Raw genomic sequence first — 27,131 nt, forward strand, 5'->3', positions numbered from 1 at the left:
TGATGATCTCCTCCGTTTTAGGTAGGAAGCCACTGAATATAAAAATATAACACAATAATCACAGCAATCATGAGTTTTTGGCACATGACACAATAGAAATATTTTAACAATATCTGAAAAAATCCCAAGCACACAGTGTCTGAATGTTACTAAAGTAGATGTGCACGAGACTCAAAGACAATATCGTTTTGCAGGATAATTTTCATGAATTAGAAGCAAACAGAAAGGGAAATTAAATAGAAACTTAGGTTCAGGCCTACAATCAGATCTTCAGAGTAGAAACTTGCAGTCATCCACAGTCCCATCAACTCAGTCATGCCCCATGGCTATTGAGGTCCATTTGAACAAATCCAGTGGCAGGATTAGGGCCTAAATATGTAAATAGAAAAAGGGTGAAATTAGGTAACATAGTGCTCAGCTCTAATTAAAGAGACACCAAACTAGTCCCAGAAAAATAATCTGAGTGTCAGACCATTACAAGATTTACATTTTTACCACAAAACGCTGCAGCTACAGGAAAGGCTACAGTTGTATCTTACATATAGATGTTCATACAACATTAATTGATTTCAGCATATTCCCCTTCAGGCAAACACAAGTACCTACAGTGTGTTTTCTCACCTCCTGCGTGCTGCTGCTTTTTCATATTTATATATAATTTGTTTTATTATTTTAAATAAAAGAGAGTGCTCTAAAGTCAATAAAGGTGATATTTTTGTCTTCATCAACTCTTCTTTTCTAGACATGTAGATTTTAGCCTCCTAGTAATGTGGTGGCAAAAACTAAAATGAGACAATCTTACCATATTTTAAAGCACTGTAAAACTGACAAAAAGTAATATTATTGCTATGAAAACATTCACTGTTATGCCCATCTGAAGGTTGTGAGAAGTTCCAGTTTGGCAGTGTGTTAGATGAAGTCACTTCTTATGCTGATGTTTCTCCCCAACATACTAATAAAAGCTCATGGTAGCGTACACCTAGTCCCATACAGAACTGCCAATGAGAAAATGCACCGCCTCAAAAAATGTCTGCTTTGTAAGGAGGTTTGGCTACTGAAATACAGGCTTTAATACAATAGGAATGTGTGACAGTAGCAGCGAAGACACTACAGGAATATCAGGTTTATGCTGGAACAAGCACACAGAGCCACAGGCTACACAGTGGAGTATCATATCACCTGAACTTCAGCAGCATCAATTATCATTGACCCCAGGTCCATGCCTTCTGCTGCACCTTGTACCTTTACCAGTACCACCTCTTTAACATAGCCAGACCAAAGACAGTATGAGGTTGTCCAGGAGCATGATGCTGTTCTTCCCTTCACTATAGTAAAGTTATGTCTTCAGAGATCATCATGTAACCAGACAAATCAAGATAAACACACTTTCTGTCAAAAAAATATGTTCAGGAGAATCAGCTATCTCTGATTACTTTTGTATCTCCTACTTGATGGCTCAAGACACAGCAAGATCCTTTACATGAAGTAAATTAAGAAGTTTAAAAATTATTCCAAGATATGTGAGGACATGAACATCTGAAATTCACTGAAAGAGAGACTGAATTGTCTATAGCACTGATGGAGGAGTAAGAACTCAAATTGTTATGACTTCCAGGTGGAAAAAAATACTATATACAAAGTTTTCTATTCACTATGCACATGGACATTAAGATGCTCTTTTTGCCAAGATGTGTCACTGATTTTACTCAGACTACTTATACACGAGGAAACTCACAGATATGCAAGACAGATGTGATTTCCAAAATTTGTGGGAGAAAGCAACGGTTTTGTCTTCTTAGTGTTGGTGTTACCTCAGGATAGATATAAATCCCCTTTATTTCCATTTTAGTGTTGAATTCCTGCTTGTATACCACATGAATGTCAGAAACTGGTCCACGATAAAGAACCTGTGACACCACACTTAGAATATAGTGTCATATTTTGGTTATTTTATCTCAAGAAGTTCAAGACTAAAACCTGGCTGCTGCTCAGTAAGCACACTAGGACGGGGGCAGAAAGCACATCCCAGCAGCAATTCCTTTCCAAAGAGGTATATTTCTGAGTAAAGGCAATTTTTAAATTTCTCTTGCCCAAGCATACTACATACTTTAACATTTTAATCTGGACACCTAACTACTGGACACCTAAGACAATCTTTCTTCTTCCTCTTGCAAAAATGCATTAACAGTTTATATCTCCACACCTGGTGGAAATGTATCTACTATAAAAATAACAAGAAAGAAAATAAAAAGCTGTTTGGGGTTTTTCTTCAGGTTATGCCTCCCTGATATGAAAGTTGCTTCATCTCTGATTTAAGTGAGAAAAGCTTAGAAACACTTCTAATTCACACCTGTTTGCTACCGTGCCCATATGACTACATGCCAATGGAAAATTAGCCAAGAGCAGATGTTATTTCCTCTGTCCTTTCTCTGGTCCCCCTTTTCAACCTGTGAGTTCTGGGACATGCTGAAGGGGGAAGGAAAGGATGACTGTGGCTGGTATGGGACCTGGCTATAAAAGCCTCAAGCAAACTGAGCACCTCCTCCTGCTGGGGAGAATTCTTACATCATCAGGCAGGACCAGAATAAAGTACTGAGTCAATTAACTTTATTACTGACGTACTATGGAGTATAGTTATTAGATGATTTGACCTAATAATTTAATTGTAAATAAATTACTGTACCCGGTGTTCATTATTACTATAAACCAAATGAAAAGATCAGTGCCTTCCCAGCAAATGCAAAACACGCCATTTCATGCTAGCCACCCCACTGCAACAAACAAATCAACTGAACAATTAATGTCCAGTCCTTGGTGGCAGGTGGGGAAATATTCTGAATAATATTACGTGGGAGGCAATCATAGGAGTGAAGAACTCCAAATAATAAATAACACAATTATATTGGAGGTCAGATCTTTAAAGTTTTCACATGAAAGATTTAATTGCTGGTGACACACACGTAGCTGCGCAGATACACCATCATCCTGCTTATTGCTCAGACACATAACTCTAGGATCACCTTAGACCCCAAATTTACTCCAAACCCTCAGATTCATATTAATAACTTGCAGATACTTTCAGTGCAACGTTTCCAAGATGGTATTTTTCTTAATTCTTCCAATCAACTGAAGCATTCAGTCAGGTCATCGTCATCATCACATTTTGATTCAGGAACATTTTTCTCTCTGATTTTGAGAAAAGCAGCCTAATCCCACTTGCATTCATTCAGAAAACTGCTGCAAAGACTCTTTTCCTAGTCGATCACTTGGAGCACACGGCACTGTCTCCACAGCTCTCCCTGACTTCTCCTCTGTAACTTGTCTTCGCTTTCAAGGCCCTTCCTCGCTTATCACCACAGCACCTATTGTTCCCTAATCATCACCAGGAAGCCAGCTGTGGTTTGCCCGCATTTGAAGCTAGGCCAATTTTCATGAAACGTAAAGCTGAAAAGACATTAGGTCATACTGTCCGATTTGTTTATTTTTTTGTCTTGGGCTAGAACACCTTCAGCCCCCCCCCCCCCCCCCCGCAACTTTTTACTGGAAAAAAAAAATTGCAGATGCTTCTTTTGTCTCTTCTATTCATATCTGCCACCTGTCATTTAGTGTCAGGAGTCCATCTTCCAGCTCCTCTCTCGCCCACATGTTGTATTTTCAAACAAACCTCTTACACCTTTTCCTGTTTTACACCTTACACTTTAGGGAAACTCCCTTAAATATCTGTAAACATTCTTCATTGCTTTTCTTCAAAGTCTTTCTGAAATTCAGCTTACTAAGATGCCCCACAGGCCCTCTGAGCAAAACGTGGGATAAGAAGGTATATACACACCACCTAATTTTAAGTATCTAAAGTAGGCAAGTGTGGGATGTAGGAGATGGATCCTCCTCTATACAGTAAACGCAGAGAGGCTGCTGTTGAACGCGATTTTGATGAAGGAACTGCTAACGTATTCCACTGTCTTCTGAAGGAGTCTCTGGATAAGCTGTGGAAATGGCCTAGGAAGATCAGTCTTTTGGTTTAGGTACATGAATTGGATGCCTGAAATACGAATGTTCCCCCTCAACTCCTAGTATTTCCTTTGTCATCTGTGTATATGTTCTCTATTCAGCTATATTATATTTACATTGCAAACATTTAGGACTGCAGATAATCTTTTCATCCTGTGTTTGTGTGGTGCCTAGCATCACAGGAACTTCAATGTCCAAACAACCCTATTTGACAATAATGCAAAAATGGTCTTACAATGACTGTTTTATTAAAGGCTATTTTATAGACTATAAACTAATTTATTAAAGAGTACCTGATCATGCAATTATCATAGAATTATGCACACATATCAGGTAGAAGATGCACAGTATACATCAACTTTAACTTTGTTGTTTTCTAAATTCCTTAACGCTATAACAAAGAGCTGGAATGTGTTCATGGCTGGAACCAGTTGATTTTCTCCACAGGCTGAATGATGGGCAAATCCTCAAGACAATTCCACACAGTGAAAGACAAGGAAGAATAAGAGTGATGGAAAGGTATATGTGGATCCAGGATGCACACAGAATTTTTGGCAGAGGAAGCAGGGTAGGGGAAACAAACCATGGAAACCAGTGTCATGTGTGAGACAGATGTCATAAGCTAGTTTCTGAAACAATCAATAAGAGAATGGTAAAATGTAGGACTGGTAAAGTAAAAGTAATAAATATAAGGAGCCCCTTCATATATGCAAAGAGTTCATGCCCCACAATACACGCTTCTCCCTGTAACACTTATTGAACTTTAAATATACCCTATTAAAAAGGAGATTACAGTAATATGAAGAAGGTCCCTAAAGCCCAAACTAAGGAAGCAAAACCCCTAGATATATCCTATATGCTAAGAAAAAGTCTCAGTCTCCAAAAATATGCTATTTTCTGGGACAAAGATAATAAAACATTACGAAGAAACAATGAGCTTCAAGAAGCTTTTTGAATCAAATAGGAGTCTCACACAAATTTGGAAATCTAATCCTAGTGAAAACAATAAGCAAAAGTCATACCAGGCATCATGTACAAAACAAATAGAATAGAACAACTACTACTGATGACAATCTAGTTCTTGCTCTGGATCTACTCACCCAGATAACAGAAAATAAGTTCTTTCAAAGCCTGAAGCAAGAAAAGAATTCCCCCTGAAGCAAGCAAACAAAAAGAACTAAGACACAGACAGCCATAGATTAAAACCTGGTGAGAACAAACCAGGCAAAATATTGCATTAAATGATCAATTTAATTATAAGAAATTCCTTTAATGGTAAAGAGTTAACTGCAATGTGTTTCAAAAGAACTGATTCGATCCTATGTTATGGTATAGTTGTTAATCATCCAGAAACTGGGGTGACTGAATACTACGGCATAAAATCTGAAGTTATTTAGGTCACTCAGAATCATGGAAAACTCTCATCTAACCAAAATGAGTAAGTGGGCCCCCAAAATGCCAAATCAAGTTTAAATGATGATAGACGACAAACACATACTAAAATAAACCCAAGAGAAAACAGTCTGTGTTTTATGAGGTTTCAAACTAACGGCACAACTGTAGGGAACTTAGTGTAATAAAAATATGTTAGGCAAGGGGAAGGTTACCAGTTACCTACAGAAGCTCCAGGTCAGTTGGTCACCCACTGACATTCATTCTCCCATAGATTTAATTCACTCACACTCTTACACTCACTTACTCACAAGCACCAAGACGGATCTGTCCAGATGGTCTGGAGTGGATAACTTAGGTGCAAAACAGAGGACAAGGGCCATCAGCTATTAAGCCCTCACCCCATTTCTGGAGTTGTTCTTAATTAGCGACAAAAAACTAGCTTTTTGAGCAGATCTTTTAGGATATCCTTCAGGTTCAGCTGTGACAAGGTAGTTCTTCGCCTCAGAATCTTGCTTACCTTGCCTTCCATAAATCTTAGGCCATGTTGCTGCTCATTGTCTGTTTTCCCTCGTTTGTCATGTAGGTCTGAAATGTACACCTGCAGTCTCTTCTGTTCGGCTAACAGGAAAAAGAATGGTGTATGTGATACACGACAACTTGTTGCTGTGAGGATGCAAGGTCTTCTGCTGGCAAGTTATCTATGCTGTGGCACACAAATACTGCTGGGAATGGTGTCCTGGAAATGGTGTCTTTCGTCACCAGTACAGGCCATTTCTTTAACTGTGTTTCACTCTTCCTCCTTATGCTTACACACACACTTCCATCCGTCCTGCATACATACCGATCTTAATACCTCTGTTAAACTCTCCGCATAGTTTTATGTTAGTTAAACTGATCTGATGCAGATCGCTGCAGAAAGGATACGTTCTGTACTTCTACCTCCTCCTTCCTTCACCACGTGCTCCTCTATTTTCCTTGCAGCCACAGCAGCAGCCATCACTGGTAAACCTGCTCGGGGAGCAAACCAACAGAAAAAGCAACCCTTTACTGGTAAGACTGGGACTGTTTTTTTAACGGTATAGTTCCGTGAACTGGATCACTGGGGCTGATGAATGCCAGCGTCAGGTGCAAGGGAGGTGGTAGGACTGCCACTGTTTAATGGAAGTTGTTCATTAGATCAGTTATGCTGTAATGGGAAAGAAGACCAGATGCCTTGGCCTCAGGAAGGAACTAGGGCACCACTTCAGCAGTTTAGTGAAAATCTCTGCTCAATATGCTGTGACACTCAAAATAAGAATAATAAAACAGGCTGCTTAAACAATGGAAAAGAATTAGGAGAAAGCCAGCGTAATAGGATTATAAAAATCAATACTGTGACCTTACCAGAAAAAAACACGAGGTACAGGTCACCCCTTCTCCAACAGGATACTAAAGAACTAGAAAGAGTTGGAAATGTGAACAATGATAAACACTGAAAATATTATATGAAGAGAAACTGGCAAGTTTAAAATCAAGAGTGTTATGAGTGGACATAAAACATAATAAATGCTCTGATTAGACATTTCTATCCTTGCTATCTTATAGCACAAGAAAAAAAATAATGAGAAACATCCAAAGTTGGAAAATTCAAAACTGATGAAAAGAAATGTTTTTCACCTCATATGAAATTTATTCGTATTGATTATCAAGGAAATTCAGTTGTTAATGTAAATGCAATGTCCCTATCAACACTAGTATAGATCAAACCAGTTACTACATAAAGAAATCAGGAAGAAACTTATTTGGAGTTAACATCAACTGAAGCATCAGGATGTATTTAATAATGAAACAAGAAAATGTCTTATGGTAACTCCTATGTGAAAATATCAGTTTAAAAAAGGGAATAGCAACTTCATTTCATTACTGAACTACTATTCACAATCCCACCCTAACTTTTCCTACAGTTTGCATTAACTGCTCATTAACAACAGTATAGCAATAGAAGATTTTCAAACAACTATTATTTGGACATTTTAAGCTCTTAGGTAAGCAATAAAGGCAAATACATGAAAAATTAAAATCAGCATGGTTATAAACTCATTTTCTCTATCACTGCAGGTTCACCTCAAATGTATTTTTCCTGATTTCCAATCACAGCCAGTTTCTCAGATGTTTATTTTACAAAGACCTGAAATTGAACATTTTTCCCCTTAAAAATTTTTCTTTTTAAAGGATTGTTTTAACAAGGATTTTCACCACTGATCTTGCTAAAAAGCACCCCAAAAGTGACTACTTACTGATCACCCACAAACATGGGAGCTAGAAATAGCTTAAGTGCTAATTTCTTAGTACACCACCAGTACACTGCTTGGTTATCTTGATTAGATCATCCTGTTTTAGTCTGAAATGCATATTGTCACAGCACATACTAGAAAACACATTACTCCACTGTATTAGTCATTACAAAGACAATCAGAAAATTAGAATTCTTTCACAAAGAGCAAATAGTCTTAATTTTATTAAGATGGGCAAGTTAAAAAATGAAAGAGAACATAAGGATGGAGCTTCATATATTTTGTTTGAGTTTCTTCCACTGTATCTGGGAAGGTAAAGAGAATATAACAACGTCTGGGGGTTGGGAGTAGAGGGGGAACAGGAAGGGGAGGCTGCCAGCACTGCCAAAGCAAGGATGGGACTTCATGGTTTAACCAGTGCCTCTGTCAGGTAAACAGGGCAGAAATAAATGGCTGAAGGAACATGCTGTACAATAGAGGGTATGAATGAAGACTCAAAAGGTCAATAATAGACACAGCACAAAGAGCCAAAAAGATTACCTGGGAACTCTTTCTTGGAGAGAGAGAGAACGCAGCTGGTACCAGGTTGAGAGAAACTGAGAAACTTTAAATAGCCACAGAAACCGTGTGCAGCGACACTTGAACGTTGGCAAGGACACTGGTTCTCTTAGAGAAGGGAATTTCAGTGGATGTAGAGCTGTGGGCCTGAGAAGGCCTTACTGTCTGCAATGACAGAAAAGCTGTCTGGCATAAAAGCAAGCCAACAGGTCGCAGTAAGGCAGTATTTCTGAATTCCTGAATCCAAAAGGCAGCATACCTTTTGCCTGTGTTCCAAAAGCAGCAGGCCATTCACCACCAGGAAATCAGAACAGAAAATTTATTTCCTTTGTTTCACTCACTGTTTTGCAGATGACACAGGTTGTGAATTTGTGAGTAGAAGAATTGCCACTTGCCTGATGTACCTTTTAGTTGTACAGCTTTCCCTGTGATCATTTTAATAACATACCTCACTGACAAATATTGATCACCTAAAATAAAAGGGATGTTTTGCTTTTCTAAACTTATTTTATTATATGCTTGAAAGTATGTACTGTATATAACTTGAAATATACTTCACCGTACATTTACCTGCAAAGTTGCCCCCCCACTTCTTTCCTTCTAAGTAGGTGGGCATTGCAATACACTGAACACATGGGGGAGAAGGTATAAACTAACTTCATTCAGATGTGAAGGCATTTCTTGTTAAAGACATTTCTTTCCTCATTCCAATAGTATGAAAGCTATTTACTTGGTAGTAAAAGATTTTGGACTGAAACAGGCATTTCTGAACCTGTTGTTGATGATTAATGTACAGTTTAAGAGAGCCATTACTTTGTGACAAGCACTATAGAAGCCAAGAGTAAGATAATATATCAGCTTCTACTCTCCTTTAATTCTAATTTAATGACCAGAAGTCTTTTATTCTTAACATCTTGTTTTAAACATTAAGCTGCAAAGAGCTCAGCAGGATACACAGTAGTTGTATAGAGAACATATAGACCACCTGTCTTGTAGCGTGAATATCACGTAGGCTTTAAGGAGAAGGTGCTTTAATATTAGCCAAAGCATATTTCTGAACATGAACATTTGCCACAGCCCACTGTATATCCATTAAAGGAAGATCTACTTCAGCTCACATCGTAAACTTTCAGATTGCACTTATCATTTGGTCTGTATGTTGTGCAAATTATTTTCCTGGAATGAACAAAATATTCCTTGCTATTTTAAATGCTTTCACCTACAATTATTTATGCATCTTTTTCCAAGGTACACAAAAGCTCTAGGCAGAAAGTGTGACTCCATGCTAGTCTATGGCCCGGAATTACAGATGAAGGCACGTTCCCAGCACCAGACGATGCGCAGCGCACTCTGCTCTGCATTAGCGGAACGTACAACTGTGTAACTACTACAGTAACACAAGGGCACTCCAAATACAAGCCCGTTTGCTCAAAGCACGGTTCAAATACACAGTAAAAGACAACTCCAGGTCTGAACAGCTGACAGCTAAACCAGACCGCACCCGGGAGAGAGGCTAACCCAGAGCCCGGCAGCGCGGGAAGGAGGGCAGCACCGCCGAGGCGCCGCGCGGGCGGACAGGAAGGAGGCGGCACACCGGTGACAGGGGGCTTAACGCGGCGACAAAGGCGGCACCGACCGCGGACCTGGCGCGGAGGCAGCTCGGCTGCTGAGGAAGGAGGCGACGGCCATAAGCGGCCCTCGGCGGCGCAGGCCCGGGCGGGGCGGGGCGGGGCGGGGCGGGGCCCATCGCGGGCAGCGCGCGGCGCGGCGGGCAGGTCGCAGCGCCGGCAGCCAATGAGAAGCGGGCGCGCCGCCCGCCCCGCCCCGCCGGCAGCAGCTGGCGCGGCGGGTAAAGGTCCGCGGGGCGCCGCGGCCCCCTGCCCCGGCCCCGCTCCCGCGTATCCCCCGCGGCCGGGTCCTAACGCCGCCGAGGGCCTCTCACCTACCCCCCTCCGCGTGCCGTGCCGTGGCCCCGGCCGGCGCCGCCTCTGCTGGCGGGAGGCACCGGGTCGAGGGCCGGACCGTTTTCTGACGGCGCTGCCAGCTGGCCCAAGGCAGCGCCGGACTCGGGTACAAATCTCACGGAGAAGAACCTGAGGCCACTTGAACGAGCTCTTGTGCAACACCCCCGTGCGCTGGGGGAGTGGCAGAGCTGTGCTCAGCCGCGGGGGAAATCTGCGCCCCGGGAGAGGACTAAAGGATCCAACGGGAAAAGGAAAAGGTCAGTACGTTCAGCACCTGACGTCAAACCTGCCGCTGCTTATAAGACACCGTGATGAAATCCTCAAAGCTCAGCCCCTAAGCTTAACCTTAGAGCCGCGCATCTTCATCACGCAGCACAGGAAAGTAAAAAAGTGAGAGCAGGACTTAAAGTGTATGTGCTGCTGCGTCAGCTAGTCCCGGATCTCTCCTGGCATAAGAATCTTGACAAGCCAAATACTCTGAAACAAAGAAAACTGCAGGAAGAGCAGCCTGGGTGAGGCACCTTTACACCTGTACGTGGGGAATATCCCCTCCTGCTCCGTTTCTGGCTTGCTGTTGCTGCTTAGGTTTAGTAAAAGTAAATGCAGCCTCCCAGGAAGGCAGAGATGCTGCCCTCTGCATCAACACCCCGTTCTCTCCAACACATCAGCCTGGCCAGAGCAGCAAGTTCTGATGTATTTTCACTTCGCTACCTCCTTCCTCTCCTTGCTTATCCCTCAACACCACTTGAAGAAGAAACAGTACCCTGTTATATTTTTGTACCTTTATACTCTTAGCCAGACATCCTTAAGTGACCTGATATAGCTTGGCCTGGGGTGCTAGAACTAGAAACAGGATTGAAATGGCTACTTTTATTGCCCTTCAGTGTTGCCTGTGGAAATTGTGATCGATTTTGTTAATAGTTCCACGCAGTTTTCATTCATGTGTCTACGTTCTTGCAGCCCAAACCAGAGAAGGGATGGACAGACCAGTTCTACATCAGTGGAAGTAGAGTTAGGTGAGAATCAATAGCCTCTCTTGAAAAGGAATAGGGACAGAGATGGAAAGACTCACAGCCAGTGTATAGACACAAGAAGCGTAAAGTGAAAAATGTATGGGAAGACCACTCTAATAAGAATGTGTCTGTTCACTTCGGCATAAACTTCTCCACTCAGTGTTATTCATGGTAGAACAGGAATATTATTTAAAAGCAAAAGTACCTGCCTTATGATATTGTATCTATTCTATCAACAATCAGTCTTATTCTTATCAAAACCCCAGGTCTGTCATCCAGAGAACAAAAATTCTGGAGCTATGTACATATTTGCAATATACAAATCAATGGGGACTGTGGTGGGCTGACACCAGGTGCCCAGCAAAGCTGCTCTATCACTCCCCTCCTCAACTGACAGGGGAGAAAAATACCATGAAAGGTTCATGGGTTGAGATAAGAACGGGGAGAGATCATTCACCAGTTCACGTCACGGGCAAAAGAGACTCTACTTGGGGAAATTAATTTAATTTATTGCCAATCAAAATCAGAGTAGGGTAATAAGAAATAAAAACAAATCTTAAAACACTTTCCCCCACCATTATAGTTAACACTACTACATAGCACATGGGAAAAAAAAATTCTAAAGATTTAAAACAATATCAGAAAAATTTTACTTCCCTTACTTCTCAAAACCCTTCCTCTCACCCTTCTGCTGTGAGTGCACATCTGTCTCTATATTACAGATATTAAAGAAATGTAGGACTGGAACCCCAGGCCAGTTTTACACCTGCTTCTTGGAGTGTTGCTGTATGAAGATTCTGTAATAGGTGACAATTCATGTGATGCTGTCAATAGGTTAATCTGTTTTGTCTTTGACATTTTTATTAAACAAGGAAAAATTAAATCAGTAAGAAAGCTAAAATTCAAGGAGAGCTAAAATAACCAGAGGCCCACTGCTTCACTCTAGTTAGCGTTTTCACAGTATGGAGAGCATTAGATCTGTGCTATCACCTTCCCAAATAAAAGCATTTCTGAGTCGGTCTATATCATTACAAAAACACACAGGTGGCAATACAAAGTAGATATTTCTATAGTCTCCTATCAAATAGTGCAAAAATGAATACACTGAAACTGCCGCTTGATAAAAGCAAAAAATCACTGTTTCTCAGTTCCAGCTTAGGCTCACATGACAGACGTAGCCTACAAACCCAGCAAATCAATGGTGTGAAAAAGAGCAGTCAGACATGGTAAGACACGGCTTTTTAAAAGAGAGTACGTTGAGAAAGTAATTGATAGCACACGACCAACGTGCACAAAACTTCTCAAGGATTTGAACGGGTATGAGTGTCTTCCACACTTCTGTATGTAATGGCATCAAGTTTCACTGTGGGCTGCAGCACTGAGGGCATGCCTTCAGGCTGGCATGTTCGTTTAACATGAGTCATTCAGAGTGGAAACAGCATAACAAAAACATCCACAAACTAATGAATTGTGAAAGAACTATAACATTTTCCCCCTCAGGCTTCCACCTACTAAAGTGTCACAAATAAAGTCAGTATCACAAAAATGATTTAGCAAAAGAGGAATTAAACACCAAAGGACAGGCAACTCTTTTACAAGTCAGTCACTTGTTTTAACTGGTTTTATTTGAAACAATACTAGTCAGTACAGTCACCTTAGAAAAGATCAACAGAAAAAGACATGCCATCCTTGATTTTTATAACTACTGTGACTACAGGTAAGATACCTCTGCGACATGGAAACTGCAAACAAGTTTTTTCTTGATTGAAATTGTCCTTAGAATTTGAGGGGCTTTAAAACTAAGAGCTCACCCCTCCCTCCCCCCCCCAAAAGCTGGTTTAAAATATAAACAGATCAAATAAATAATCAAACACTTGCCATGCAATGAATCAGAGTGAAAGATTAGCCCGGCAAAAAAAGGTGTGAGCAGCCTAACTTCCTCATCCCAAGTTACTACAATAGCCTACAGAAGCACAGTAGTTTAAAAAACTACTTATAAATACATCTAAGCAGATTTATAAGCTTATATTAATGTATCTAGCATGGGTATTTGTCCGGTGCAGCTAGAGGAACCTAGTATGCCCTTACATTATAGTTGCTGATGTGTTTTGCATTTTGGCACTGGAATGAGTGCATAGCACTTTGCAGGCCAGATTTTATCTCCCACCCACCTAGAAAGTAAAAATGAGAAGCTGAGTGTTGCAGAAAGGGATATCAAATAGAACTCACTATTAGTCACTTCCATACCAATCTAATTTCAAATGAGGAGGCTGCTTAGGTTAATCTTTTCAGGTCTAACTTGTGCGTTTATATCAGGCCTTTGGAGTCTGGCCACAGATCTCTCAGGAATTCATCTACCAGGCATTTTCCGTACTTCTTCTCCCAATACCGTAGTGAGGATAGTCTGTTTTAATTAATGCTGCCTTAGGTACCAGTTAAGTTATGGCACATGTCTATGCTGTGGAACAGAGTACAGTGCAACTGGATTCTGTCAGCCAGGCTGGTATTCCTCCCTACCCAGGGTAAACTACAGTTTTGCTGTTCTCATCAGGTGCCCACAGGAGGTATCTGTGTTAACACAACGCAACTGAGCTCCTTATCCTTGCCTCTCAACAGGGCCAAGGGCTCTGACAGGCACACAGTGGATCGAATGCTGTTACCACTCTCGGACATTAACCACCAACCCTCTGACAGACATCGTCCATCCAATTAATGCCTAATCTGCTTGTGAATCAGCTCTTGAGCCACCACAGCTTTTAGCATGGCTTGAGAAAAATTAAGAGTTCTTGAGGTCTGTTAAAATCCTAATTTCACCAGAAGTAGCATGCTGCTGGAACAGCTACTTCAGCTATGAAACTAATTCATAAGAAGAACGCTCAAATCGCTGTGCTGTTCATTACTACATAGTGCATATGTACCCAGGACCTCAAAATACCTTTAAGAAGAAGCTTTAAGAACTGCCAGCTGTTATCAGAACAGTTCTACTGCAATACCAACCACCAGTGGGATTCAGAGAGTAGGAAGGAAAAACAAAGGCCCAAATTATTTGTGAATTTCAGTGTATCAGTATACACTGATAAGAACATAATTGGTTTTGGTGAAAACAAGAATTTTTGCTTAAGGAGTTGTTGGCCTAAGCTATTTCAAAGACCAAGTTAAAAGGAACCACTTCTACTACCCTGTAATTAGAGTACAACTTCTATGATGTTTCTACTTCCATTTGCTAATTGTGTACATTATTTAAATACTGTGAAACTTCCAACAAAGTAGAACCAGTACAGTAACTTAGCATGCTGCCATTATACTTTTTTTTTTTCTAAACCTATACGAGGATTAAAAGTTTCCGGCTATGAGTAATTTGTCAATAATTACATAAACGTTTCATATCTCCTGCAAAGTTGGATGCAATGCCTGTTAGAACAGTTCTATGTGTAGTGGTGAAATATGCCACCAGAGGTTACTTATAACATTCTCTGAGTATACTCTGAGCTGTTTTTTTTAAAGGACAGTTCAAAAATATTTAGTTCTAAATGTTCAGAAAAACAGGCTAACAGTGAGCCATAAGTGGCCACTAACTACTTCTGTAAAATAACTTACTTTTCTAAAAAGATACTTTAACTAGTTTTATGTGCAAGAAGTCACTGCTAAGTAAACTAAAGTTGTTGTACACTGTTTCAGAATTTAAAATACTGCATGATATAGAGCAATCCTCCCACTTTTCACATTTTAGAATAAATTTTCATTAAATGATCAGGCAAACCTTCAGAGAGATATACAAACATACTTACTAAGAACTATCACGTGCTGTTTAACAAATTACATGCAAATTCTTACCAGAATCCCACTGCTTTCAAAGATGCCATATCCACTGTTATCCTTAAGATATCCATTCATATCCATCATTAGTACCCTGCTCATTTTGCAGTCAAGCTTTGGAAGAGATTTCTGACAAGCAACCCGCACCTACCAAAATGGTTTCTAGAAAGCAAATTTAAAAACTGTAAAACATGGAAAACAAACCAACAATTTGCAAACCACTGCAAGTGCAATGCAAACATAGTCAATATAAAATTCATTCTGAAATGTTCATCATAGTATGCTGGACTGTAATATAACCACAATTATAACATTATACTTTTAAATCACTAGTTCACCTATAGAAAAACTGCAAGAGCAAAGTTCGTCTTATCCTGTTAAATCTCGCATATCTCATCTCATTAAGGATAGTAATTTGCCTAGAAGTGATTTGTTATAAGAAAGCAGGATAAAGGAATATTATTCTTAATCATATTTAAGGTCTTCTAAGGACTAATGAAAACTGAAGTTTCATTATGCTGGACAGTGCATAAACAGGACAGTAAAAGGTCCCCAATTATACAAAAACCAACAGTCTAAACAGATAAGACAGTGTGGGGGGAAAAGTTCACAAACAGCATGATTGTACTAAATGTAACAGTAGTTCTATTTTGGGGGTGGCTTTTCCTTGCAAAGAAAACGGAAGGAGGGTAAGGAGGGCAGATTGGGTGGGGGAAGCACATGAAGTAAGCAGGATTGAAGCAGAAGTAAAGAGATAGGATTGAAGGAGAGAGAGTGGAACAAACAGTCAATGAGCATAGGACAGAGAACAGCTAATTAAAGCTAGCAAATGTTCTCTGAATGGTCAAAGGTCCCTGGGCTTTTGCTCTTTCTGTTCCTGCTAGTTACTCTCTGACTAGGTCCTTTATTGCTCCCAGGCTTAGAGCAGAAGGGTTATACTGATTTGCAGTCTTTTCCCCATCATGCCCTCCCCCTCCCCACCTTTGAATATGGGATCAAGATCTCCCTCACCTGCAGCAGGGTTTTAAACAGGAATCATCTGAATCTGCTCAACATTATCTTTATAGAATGAGCGCATGCAGATCATCCTTATTTGCAAGTGATTCAAGTTCTGATATTGACTTCAACTTTAACTCTTTCTTAGGTAATACATACTGGACAAGATTCATGTACACAGCAGAAGAGTGAGGCAAGACACTGATCTATAAAACAGCAGTTGAAAGTTTGGTTGGAGTATGTTAAACATGGTGTTCAATAGTGAACAACAGAGTTAAGCTAGGATTTGGGGGGACAGGGAGGGGGTGGTTGCTCTATAGGCTCTGGTGCATGCAGCCAGATGGAAATATTCTAACTGTTCACAGTAAACTGTACTTGTTCTAGTATTAACTGAATAGATTAGGTTTATATCAGAAAGAAAGATGCATTTTTATTGTCAAAACACTAATTGTTTATAACCTCTAGCATAGATGGAGATAAGTCTGTGTGAAGGGCAAGTTTGAACACAGAGGCAAATCAAACCTACGAAACTGAAGTGGCGTTACCTTTTATGGGGCTCTATGGATAAGGGCAAATAAACTAGAATGAAGTAACTTTCTTCTAGTATAAGGTCTCCAATACAAATAGCTTATACAGGCATAGCAACTGCAATATAATTAAAAACAACTTCTGGAACTGGGCCAGCCCTCTGAGGTTGTTTCCTTCTATGCGGAAATAAGCTACCAATATATACAGTTTTATACTGATACAGCTCTATTCACACTATGGGGAAAGACAGCTGCTACAGTAATTATATCAGTACAGATAAAGTAGCAAAACGTCTGACAGAGAACTTAGTGTCTCAGATATAGTCCATTTACCTGTTGCAAGGTAGCTGCAATATTCCTAGTGCAGGCAAAGCTTTAGAGTACTAATTCTTAACTCAAAAAATTATCCCTCCTGTGTAATTCCCAGGATGTCATCAACTTTTGAAATGTTAATGGAATTACTAGAAACAAACCAGACTTTGAATTTCTGCCAGATCCTGTCAGGAGTTCAGCTGACAAGAATTTGCTGTATGCCATTCAGGTGTCACTATTCTTTTCATAATACTTTTAAACATAATTTTTACAGCAACAATGCTGTGATAATTTTGATTCTTGGTAAAAACAAAGTGTATGTTTTGGCTTGAAAAATACACATAAAAGCAATTACTCCTCCTCAGCCAGACTACAGCTTTGGAAATTCTCTCTGACTTGCCAGTGACAATAACAGGCAAATAGTTACCAGTAAAATCCCTTTAGTTCAGCTGCACAATAGTGTTTCCACTACTATCTATACTTTATTTGGTTGTTTGAAACAGCATCTGCAAATTCAGACTGCACTGTTAAAATAATCTTTTTGCTTTTACAGGAACAAACTTTACTTACATCCCCAAGTACTGCTTAAAAGAGAAAAGAGCTGGGGGGAGAAGTCTTAACCCGTGTGTTCCCCTTCGCACACTATGAATGGTGTCTCCCAGACAACTGAGTTAAAACACCAGAATCACCTGATAAAACAAGAATGCATTTTCATCCTTAGTTATGACTTACTCTACAATACCTTCCAAACCAGACTCAAGATAAATGCATATACGCAGGACAGAAGTTCAGTAATTCATTTAAATGTAAGTAAGTTACAATGTATGAATCTAGAAAATGTATCAATTATGTTTCTGAAACTCAGAAAACCGTATGAAGCATATAGGCATGGTTTTGTCTCCCTGTCTCCCTCTATCCTGAAAATAAGGCCCCTACTTGCAGAAATCTTGGGATAAAGTGAAGTGTCTAGAGTAGTGACTTGCTTGTCGAAGGTGAACTGTATGTGCTTCATTAAGAATAATGACTGTATCAACCATAACCTAGCTAGCACACAGAAAGTACTGATAGTTATATCATAGAATCATAGAATGGTTTGGGTTGGAAGGGACCTCTTGAGGTCATCTAGTCCAACCCCCCTGCAGTGAGCAGGGACACCTTCCACTAGATCAGGTTCCTCCAAGTCCTGTCCAGCCTCACCTTGAATGTTTCCAGGGATGGGGCATCTACAACCTCTCTGGGCAACCTGTCCCAGTGTCTCAATGCCCTCATCGTAAAGAATTTCTTCCTTACAACCAATCTAAACCTATCCGCTTTAAATTTAAAACTGTTGCACCTTGGCCTGTTACTACAGGCCCTGGTAAAAAGTCTCTCATCCTTCTTATAAGCCCCCTTTAAGTACTAAAAGGCTGCAATAAGGTCTTCCCAGAGCCTTCCCTTCTCCAGGCCAAACAACCCAACTCTCTCAGCCTTTCTTCAGAGGAGAGGTGTTCCATCCATCTGACCATTTTTGTGGCCCTCATCTGGACCTGCATATTCAACCCTCTGTTCCCCTCAGAAGGGAGTCGCCTACAACTATATCCCATCTTTTTTGCCTCACGGAGGTGGTCATGATACGGGGGCTAGGCCTTTCTGACCTTGGGGACACCTCTGGTGTAGACAGACTGTCACCCATTGACTGGCTTTCCACATCCAGAGCCTCATACCTGTTGTACAGAGGCACCTGGGAAAGTGAGGAGGGTAAGGAGGTTCACCTGACGCCCCAAGAGTTGACTTGCCTCCATTCACTCCTTCCCTTTAAGCTACTGCCTTCAGCTTGGCAGGGGGAGGATACAGGATCCTCTTGATATTGTTTTTTTTTCTGGTGGCTGTTCCTGATTATGTCTCAGGGACAGCAGAGCATGGTTCCACCAGTCTATCTCTTTCTCAGCCTCCCTGATGCTCCTTAACCTTTCTACTTCCTGTCATAGCTTTGCCACCAAGCTGAGCAGATCGTCCACCTGGTCACACCTCACACAGCTGTTCTCACTACTGCCCTCCATCACCAGTGAAAGGCTCTGGCATGCCCCGCAGCCTGAGACCAGGGTGGCTGCTTGTTTTTGTGGAAGCTTTCTCTTGGTTGCCACATCATTCTGGCGAGTGCAGAGGACATATCAGCTTTTTAGTGTATATATATATATTTTTTTTTAAGTAAAATATCTATTTTTAATAACTTGTTCTAATCTTAGGGATGGATCTGTGTGGTAAACTGAGGTACTTAAAAGCTGGGGTTTTTTGTTTGCTAGTTGGTCAGCCTCAGTAAGAACAAAAAAATTGAAAATAAAAATCAACAATACAATCCTCGGAACGGTAGTATCCTGTTATAAATAAATAGGAAGGGCATACTTATACAGAAAATTTTGTTAAACAAACATAACACCTCTGTATAGAAATATTATCTCATTATAAATAGTTAACAGAGCACTTTGAAGATAAAAAAGGCTGTAAGGTGGAAACATATACAACTGATGTCCCCAGGATTAAATGGTCCAGTAGGAATTCAGTCCACAGTGAGGTGCAATGAAAGACACTGTCTCTAAAAATGGAGGAGAGAAAGAGCAGTAGCAGAAACAAGCCAGATTCTGAAGTAAACACCCTCATCACCTGGCATTTAGAAGCAGAATGCTGTGCCAAGACAGACACTGCTTAAAGAATCACGATCATATTCATCGATGAGCTAGAGAGCAAATCAATTCCAGAAGCAGTCGTGAAAACAACAGGTAGAACTTAGCAAAAAGATATGTCTCCAACCGTGGTCTTTAACTAAACCAAAGCAGAGGGCACTTCATCAATCTACAAACTGTAATATTTTGCCCCTTAATTTAAGAGTGTCTTCAAATGAACCACTTGTCCTTTTGAAATATCTGGAGTCCCAAAGCTAGGTCTCTAAATGACTGCTGTATTCACAGTGCTTCACGAAATGAAATTCAAGTCACTGACTATCCCTCTCTGATGTGCTGATTGGAGTCCTTATTTGATACCAAGTACAGTATTTGTATCCTGTAAAATGGTATTCCATAACTTGGACTGAATCCAAGGAAATGTATCCTGTTCTTGATCCAGAGAATACTCCTCTGTAGTTCTTTCCTTGTGCTGTGCTGCAGCCTCTACTATCTTTGGAACAGACATGGTAATTCAGACTAACTGTTCTAGCCATAGGGTATGGTTAAACCAAGCAACCAGGAAGCTGTACTACCTAACATACTCTATTACCCATTCCACAGTAGGATAATGAAGTTAATCTTCAAGACACTACACAGGCTTCAGCACCTGTTCTTGGTAAGCACGTCAGGAATGAGAGATCCTCTCTTGGAAGACCCTGGAACTCCCATAGCTAGACTGCAGATAAGGCACAGAAGAGTTCTGCTCCCTCAAAAATGTAACCAAACAGCTCAATAAGACAACATTAAAATGGTAGGAGCCAAGAGGCTTGGACCATTTAAGCTGGATGTTGGTAATCAAGACAATAAACTTCTGGGCCTGCTTTCAAAAAGAATATCATGATGCTGGAAACCAAACCCAGCATAGTTTGTTAGGTGTTATCCACTCCTGTTAAGCTATACAGCAATATCTTAGGGTTTAAGATCAGCTCTCATAGCCAACAAGCCCTCTCTCAGACATTCTTGGATCACAAGTCCCAAGTCTCAGGGAAGAGGAAGCTGATTGTGTTCTGATGAGAAATGGAACACAGGTATTCCATAACACTAATACAGCAATGTGCTACGCACAAAAAGAGGTATGTGCACAGCTTATATATTGCTCAGATACCATGCTTCTAATTTGTAGTTCTAATGGCACATACTTACCTACAGCAATGTCAACTGTCTCTTAAAAGATGTCACTCCTCTAAGATTGAATCTGCTGTATGCTATGTGATTTTTTTTTAAATTAGCAAGAACTCTTAGTAACTGTTGCTCAGATTTTATTTAACTTTACAAATTCAAGAGTTGCAGAAATTTGTCCCCAATTGTTTAGTACAACCGTGACAAGAATTACAGGGATTACTAAATTGTCTAGGGAAGAAAAAAAATAGAATCTGTATTTTCCATCACCCCTGAAGAAACATGCACCTTACTACAAGCATGTGATATTTCTTCCACTTAAAGAGCTACTACGAAAACACTTGTATTTTCATAGTTTTGTTTAACCAATTGCTTGGCAGGAATAGTTGCTTACTTCCTTAAACCAGATGATCTACCTCAGATGCACCCATTTCTCTCACAATCTATACTGCCTCTAGAACTGAACATAGAACACCCTAAATATCTCATTGATGTTAATGGTTTTTGTTGAAGTTAAAATATTTTTAAAAGGCAATACATGTATTTCTTTGATTTCTTGTAATCTTTTTTCTTAAAATACTGTTTTTATTCTTGGACTTGATCTTAAAATACTGATCTTTTACAGTGTCTTTCTGTTTTTGAAGAAGTCAAGGAAGTAAGTCTTAAAAATAGAAGTCCCCAAAGCTTTAATGTTTTTTCTTTGAAACACTATCATGCAGAATTGTCCTAGATTTGTCTGGGACAGAGTTAATTTTCTTCCTAATAACCGGTATGGTGCTGTGTTTTGGATTTAGGATGAGAATAATGCTGATAACACACTGATGTTTTAGTTGTTGCTGAGCAGTGCTTACATTAAGTCCAGGACTTTTCTGCTTCTCATACTGCCCTGCTGGTGAGGAGGCTGGAGGTGCACAAGAAGCTGGGAGAGGGCACAGCCAGGACAGCTGACCCCAACTGGCCAAAGGGATATTCCATGGCATAGGACATCATGCTGAACAACAACTGGGGGTAGTTGGCAGGGGGGCATGGCTGGGCACCAGTCAGCAGGTAGTGAGCAATTGCATCGTGCATCACTTGTTTTGTATAATCTTTTATCATTATTATTATTTTCTCTTCCTTTTCTGTCCTATTAAATTGTCTTTATCTCAGCCTATGAGCTTTATCTTTTTTCTCATTCTCTCCCGCATCCCACTAAGGGGGGAGTGAATGAACGGCTGTGTGGTGTTTAACTGCCTGCCAGGTTAAACCACGGCAAGAAGAAAAACTTTTTGCTTTTTGAATATGAAAACTTCTGGTTCTTTTTCTACCGATTACAGAACTATTTTCCACCTTCCCCCCAAAAACGGAGAGTGAAAGAGGACCCTGGGTGATAGACTAGGACAGATTACTGGAGGTGGCCATAAGAGTTCCCGTTCCCATTGTGCACCCTGTTCCTTGCCAAGTTTCCTGCCTCCACTACTGAGGCAGCAGTACCTGCTGCACCACTGTACTTTCCAAGAGCACAAATAAAAGTAAAGCAGCACCAGTTCCGGGTGACTTTAAGGCTCTAGGTTACAAACTGCATTGGGCTGTTGCAACAGAAACAACCGAGCTACCCTTTCCCTGGAGAAAGTGGGGACCAGCTGGAGCAGGAAACAAACCAAGTTAATCCCATGATCTGAAGAGAGCCCCTAACGCTTACTCCAATATAGAAGCTGTTACTTCTAAATTATGCATGTATTACCAAAAGACATCTCTGTCTTTGCAAAATGGAAATTGCAGTAGCTGAACTAGCTAAACACTCATAGCTACATGTTGGAAAATAAGATAAAAATGTGGCTGGGAATAGAACTAGACATTCATGTTCTGTGCCAGTAAAGAAATAGTCTTTAGAAACAGTACTGATGAAATGTTAGATAACTATATAATGCTCAAACTGTAACTAACAAATCCTCTCACAAATATAGGCATATCTATTTTAAATGCAAACATTAATATTTATAGTTTAAGTTGCACCCTCTGCTACTTAATTATCATAATTTAAAAAAGGAGAAACCTTTAAGTTCCTCCTCCAAAGAAGTTATTTGTCTGAACTGTATCTTGGGAGACCCCAGCAGTCAGTCTGTTCTGAGATTCTCATCCCACTGAATGTCAAAGACCTAGTATTTCAAGGATGGGATTTCAAAATCACTTAGTGATGACTTCACTTTGTCTCACTAAAGATAAACCAACCTTTATTCCCACTCAGATCAGCTCGTTGATTTCAGGAAAAACACATTTAGAAAGCAGAGCTGAATACTTTCAGAAATTCCACCCATGAGATAAAAAGGAAAAACAACAAACAGAAACTGATATAAACCATTTGAGCCTGCTTGATACATGATAAATGAAGTATTTTTATATATTTGTGTGCATTACAAGTCATTGAAATTACTTTTAACTGCTCACCAAAATAATATAATCTCAAATACCTTACCTTCATACTCTTCAGATACAGGACTCTGTTCTTTGAGGAAAACCCAATTTTGTCCATGTACGGGAGGTTGTGCTAGGAACAATAATAGTTCTGCTGAAAGATTCAGAAGAAAAATACACTTGATGCTCTCAATATCCATATTATAGACATCATAAGCATTACTATTGTATAATAATGAACTTGCTTTATGTTTTACTCTTGTCCCACTTTGGGTTCTGTGGAACTGTGTTCAATAACAGTTTGACTTCATGTACTGCCAGAAGCCATTCTCACCAACAGGAAAACCTATTAAGCTTAAGAATATTGTTCTTTAAATATACTAAAAATAAATTCAGATGCATCAAGCCCTCAGTTTTTATAATTTTGTAGCATTTATAAAAAAGCATTAAAAAAATTAGTATCTGGTGGACACTATTAATTGCATTCATAGTGCAAAATAAAACCAGAAAAATTAAGAAGTATCTCCAGAATGAATTATCTTTTGTGATTATTTCATTTAAATGCATTTCAACTTTTAGAACCTCACTGAAGCAACAGCCTCATTTTCACTGGTGCTGTCCCTGTTTGAAGTACCCTACTAACAGTTCAAAAACTTTTCTTAACTAGTTTATAATTTTTAGTTATCCATTAAATTTATAAAACATTTACTTAAAATAGTATCTTCATATTTTCTCTAAGTATAAGGAGACTAAAGGCTTACACTAAAAAAGTACTGTTCTTTCTACATCACTGAAGTTTGTGAAAATCGGTACTGTACCACGATGAGATTGGTATTAAGTTAAGCATGTGCACAAAAATGTGCAGAACAGGAGCCTCTGTTTCTGGACCCAAAAGATATGATAGTATTAAATTTTAAAAATCTAGTACATTTAATTCTGTAGGATTTTTAACAAGACAAATGGTTTTGTTAAGGCTTCTCAAATCACATATGCATCTATTAAGATACATTTTTATATATGCAAATGATTAATTTAGCAACAGAGCAGACAGGTAACATAAAAAGGTCCTAGATTTGTGTGCACCACTGAACAGGCTGACAAACTGTCCTCTGCCTTTCTTGTAAGAAGCTATTTGGTTGGGGTTTTGGTTGGGTTTTTTTTTTTTCCTCTTTCTAAATTATCACTTGTTTGATTGCTGGTTGAAACACCAAACCCATAGCCAGTGATGGAACCTCCACAGTTTGCAATGAGAACACAGGAAAAGAAATTCAAGTACCTGTTTAAATATTCATAATTGTTTTATTATTCCACTGCTAACACTTCTTATTGAATGTACATTGCATACAGTTCCCATGCAGAATAAGACTATAAACCAACTTCTGCTGTGAAGTCATTATTATGTTAAAAAAATAACTGGATGTCTAGAAAAAATAAACACAACATACAGTAACCATTCATCTAAAATTAAATCCTGATCCAGTGTTACCATGCCAAGATTTAAGGATCCATTTTAGAAAAAAATTCTGACTGGCAGAAAATTCAAAAGCTGATTGTTTTCAATAGAAAATTTAAAGGTACTCCAAGCTGTGAAAACCTGACCATTACTTCCTTTTTATTTCCCTTCAATGATCTGAGACTTAGTTATTTACACTTACTTCCAAAGCAACAACTCTGGCTTAGCAAAATACTGAATTCAGAAAATAAAGCAGCACATAAGAAAACTCTGAAAAGGAACTTGTAGCAAAAGGGAATTATGTCATAATGATCATCATAATCTCTATCCGCAACAGCTACTCCAGAGATAATAAATTATGCTAAAATAATTTTCTAGACAACAATTTCCCTCCATGCATCTCATAAGTATGTGTGCTACTGCATGTGCCTTTTCATTTCACCATATTTTACGTGTTAAATGACCAACACAAAGGCTGGCAGGCTCTGACATGACACCGCATGTTTGCTAATTCAAATGAAATGCCAGCCTACCAAAACCCAAATAAGTATAAATTAAAAAAAAATTAAAAAAGAAAAAGCACTTACCTGAACTTGACAAAGCACCTCTTAGCTACATCGGTACTATTTCCCAAATGAAGACTCTTCCTTGCAAATAAGTGAGCTTTCCTCAGATCATTATTCTGTGGCACAGGCTCCTCCAAATGGCAGAATGAAGGTATTGCCATTATTGAAAATTTACAGATAACCTGAAGAAATTGAACTGAAAGCAAGAAATACAGAGGCTTTATTTTGTGTAAACTCTCCTGAAAATACTTTACTTAGTTTTCAAGGACTTGTTATTGATAAATAACATTTAAAAACACGTAGAGGATATGTATATGCACTGATTGATAAAGTGAGAATAAATGGCTTAATTAAACCAGATGGACAGTTCATTTGAGCAGAAACATCCAGGTAAAGAACTTCCATTTAACACTGCTGTGGAAAACCATTTCAATAAATTTTAGGGCTGTTTCTTTTACAGTGGGCACACTACAAAGAAGTTTTCACCAGGGCATCTAGAATGATACATGTATTTTTGCAGAACATTTACTTGTAATTTAGAATTTTCAAGTAGTTCAAGTTATGCCTTGCACTGTGAATTATTCTGTGACTGCAGCTACTGAATGACATCTACCGTTGTTATGCTAATATATCCAGCCGTAGAAGATTGCCCTCGAGCTCCCCACAATTTTCTCTGATTTTACAGAATGTTTGTTGCTTTGGATGCTTATTTGAGGACAAGATTAATGACTTCCAAGACAGATTCTAGAAGCATAATTTGATGAACAAGTATTTTGGTAAGAGTGCCAGTTCAGACATGACAGATGACCGTCCTGCTGCTAATTCTCATCCTTGTGCAGATGTACCTGCTGGTGGAGCCACTCAATGTACCATACCGAGGAACTAGCTTGGGCTAAAAATTGCTGATTGTCATAGACTCCTCTTGAAGTCAGGATCAATCTTCTTATCCAAGTCAATGCATGATGACACAAATGACTGTGCTAATACAACTGGAGGGAAAAATGAAGAAACGAGCACACAGCTAATTGCCACTACAAATGTCAGCACTTCAGAAACTACTATAAATTTCAAGGTAGATCACAGCTTTGCCACTGAAAGCAGCATAGGGTATTCTTGGACTGCTTTATCTTTCCTTTCCATCTCTGCATCACAGCTCACCGTCCCCACAGCTGCACCAAGAACCAGTGCCTGTAGGACGACACCAAAATTGCTTGGGTTACAGTTTCCTGCCAGAGGCCATACATTGTAAATTTCAGAAGGTGGGACCAACTATGCATACAAATGTATATATGGGTGCATCTCTCTTCCGCTAATGACAGAACCAACTGAGGTCATTGTTTAGACAACCAAAGACAGAGAGATTAATGCTGTTTAATGTGAATGCCTAGGTTATGCCTGACCCTTTCTAACTTTTGAATCCACTACCTGATTTCAAATAGTTTTGTCAAAAATGAAAATTCAAAAGTCATTTCCAGTTTAATAAGAATTCAGAGACTTCAGAAGTCCAAGTACTGGGCTGATGGATAGAGAAGACCAACCCATAAACTGCCCAAACTGAAGGAGAGGCTGCAGCATATGCCCATGTTATTAGAAAGCAAGCACATACGTAGCAGACTCACATTATAAATACCCCAGCTGCAGCTGCTACTTTTCATTACATCTAAAATACAACTGCATAGGAAGCTAGGTGCTGTTAGGCCTTGTGCTCACAGAACGACTTGACTATCCATTCAGTATTCAAATCTACTTACATAGCATTAAAATATGAATCCTTGGCCTGCAAATTCCAGATCCGCTCCTTGCGTTCAGTTTAGAAGTACAGTACGTACAACACTTGATAGCTTCTGGTCTTCTGGCACAGCTTCTCAGCCTAATGAAATGCACCCTTCTTAGCACATCAGCCGCTTCATCCTTTAGAACCACTGAATGAATGAATCGCATCGAGTCCTCGTGACTTAGGGGTCTTTAGCACTTTATTCTAGCACTCAATCTTTTGATTCTCTAATCCAATAAGCAAATAATGTCTCATCAACATTAT

General features: G+C 39.6%; 1 long non-coding RNA gene across 4 annotated transcripts; it reads right to left on the reverse strand.

Annotated features, from left to right (window-relative positions):
- LOC142053236 (uncharacterized) lies at positions 1 to 27,131 on the reverse strand. Of its 4 annotated transcripts, XR_012659147.1 has the most exons (7): positions 26,845 to 27,131; positions 25,939 to 26,082; positions 25,115 to 25,289; positions 23,136 to 23,228; positions 15,046 to 15,189; positions 5,921 to 6,411; positions 1 to 369 (listed from the first exon to the last, which is right to left on the reverse strand). It is a non-coding gene; the product is annotated as an uncharacterized LOC142053236 (long non-coding RNA). The 4 variants fall into 4 exon arrangements; XR_012659143.1 differs by lacking the exon at positions 26,845 to 27,131 and having other exon boundaries at positions 25,939 to 26,650; XR_012659148.1 differs by lacking the exons at positions 5,921 to 6,411; positions 25,939 to 26,082; positions 26,845 to 27,131 and adding an exon at positions 16,039 to 16,229.

The sequence above is a fragment of the Phalacrocorax aristotelis genome, chromosome 1 (assembly GCF_949628215.1).
Source record: "Phalacrocorax aristotelis chromosome 1, bGulAri2.1, whole genome shotgun sequence".
Lineage (NCBI taxonomy): Eukaryota > Metazoa > Chordata > Aves > Suliformes > Phalacrocoracidae > Phalacrocorax > Phalacrocorax aristotelis.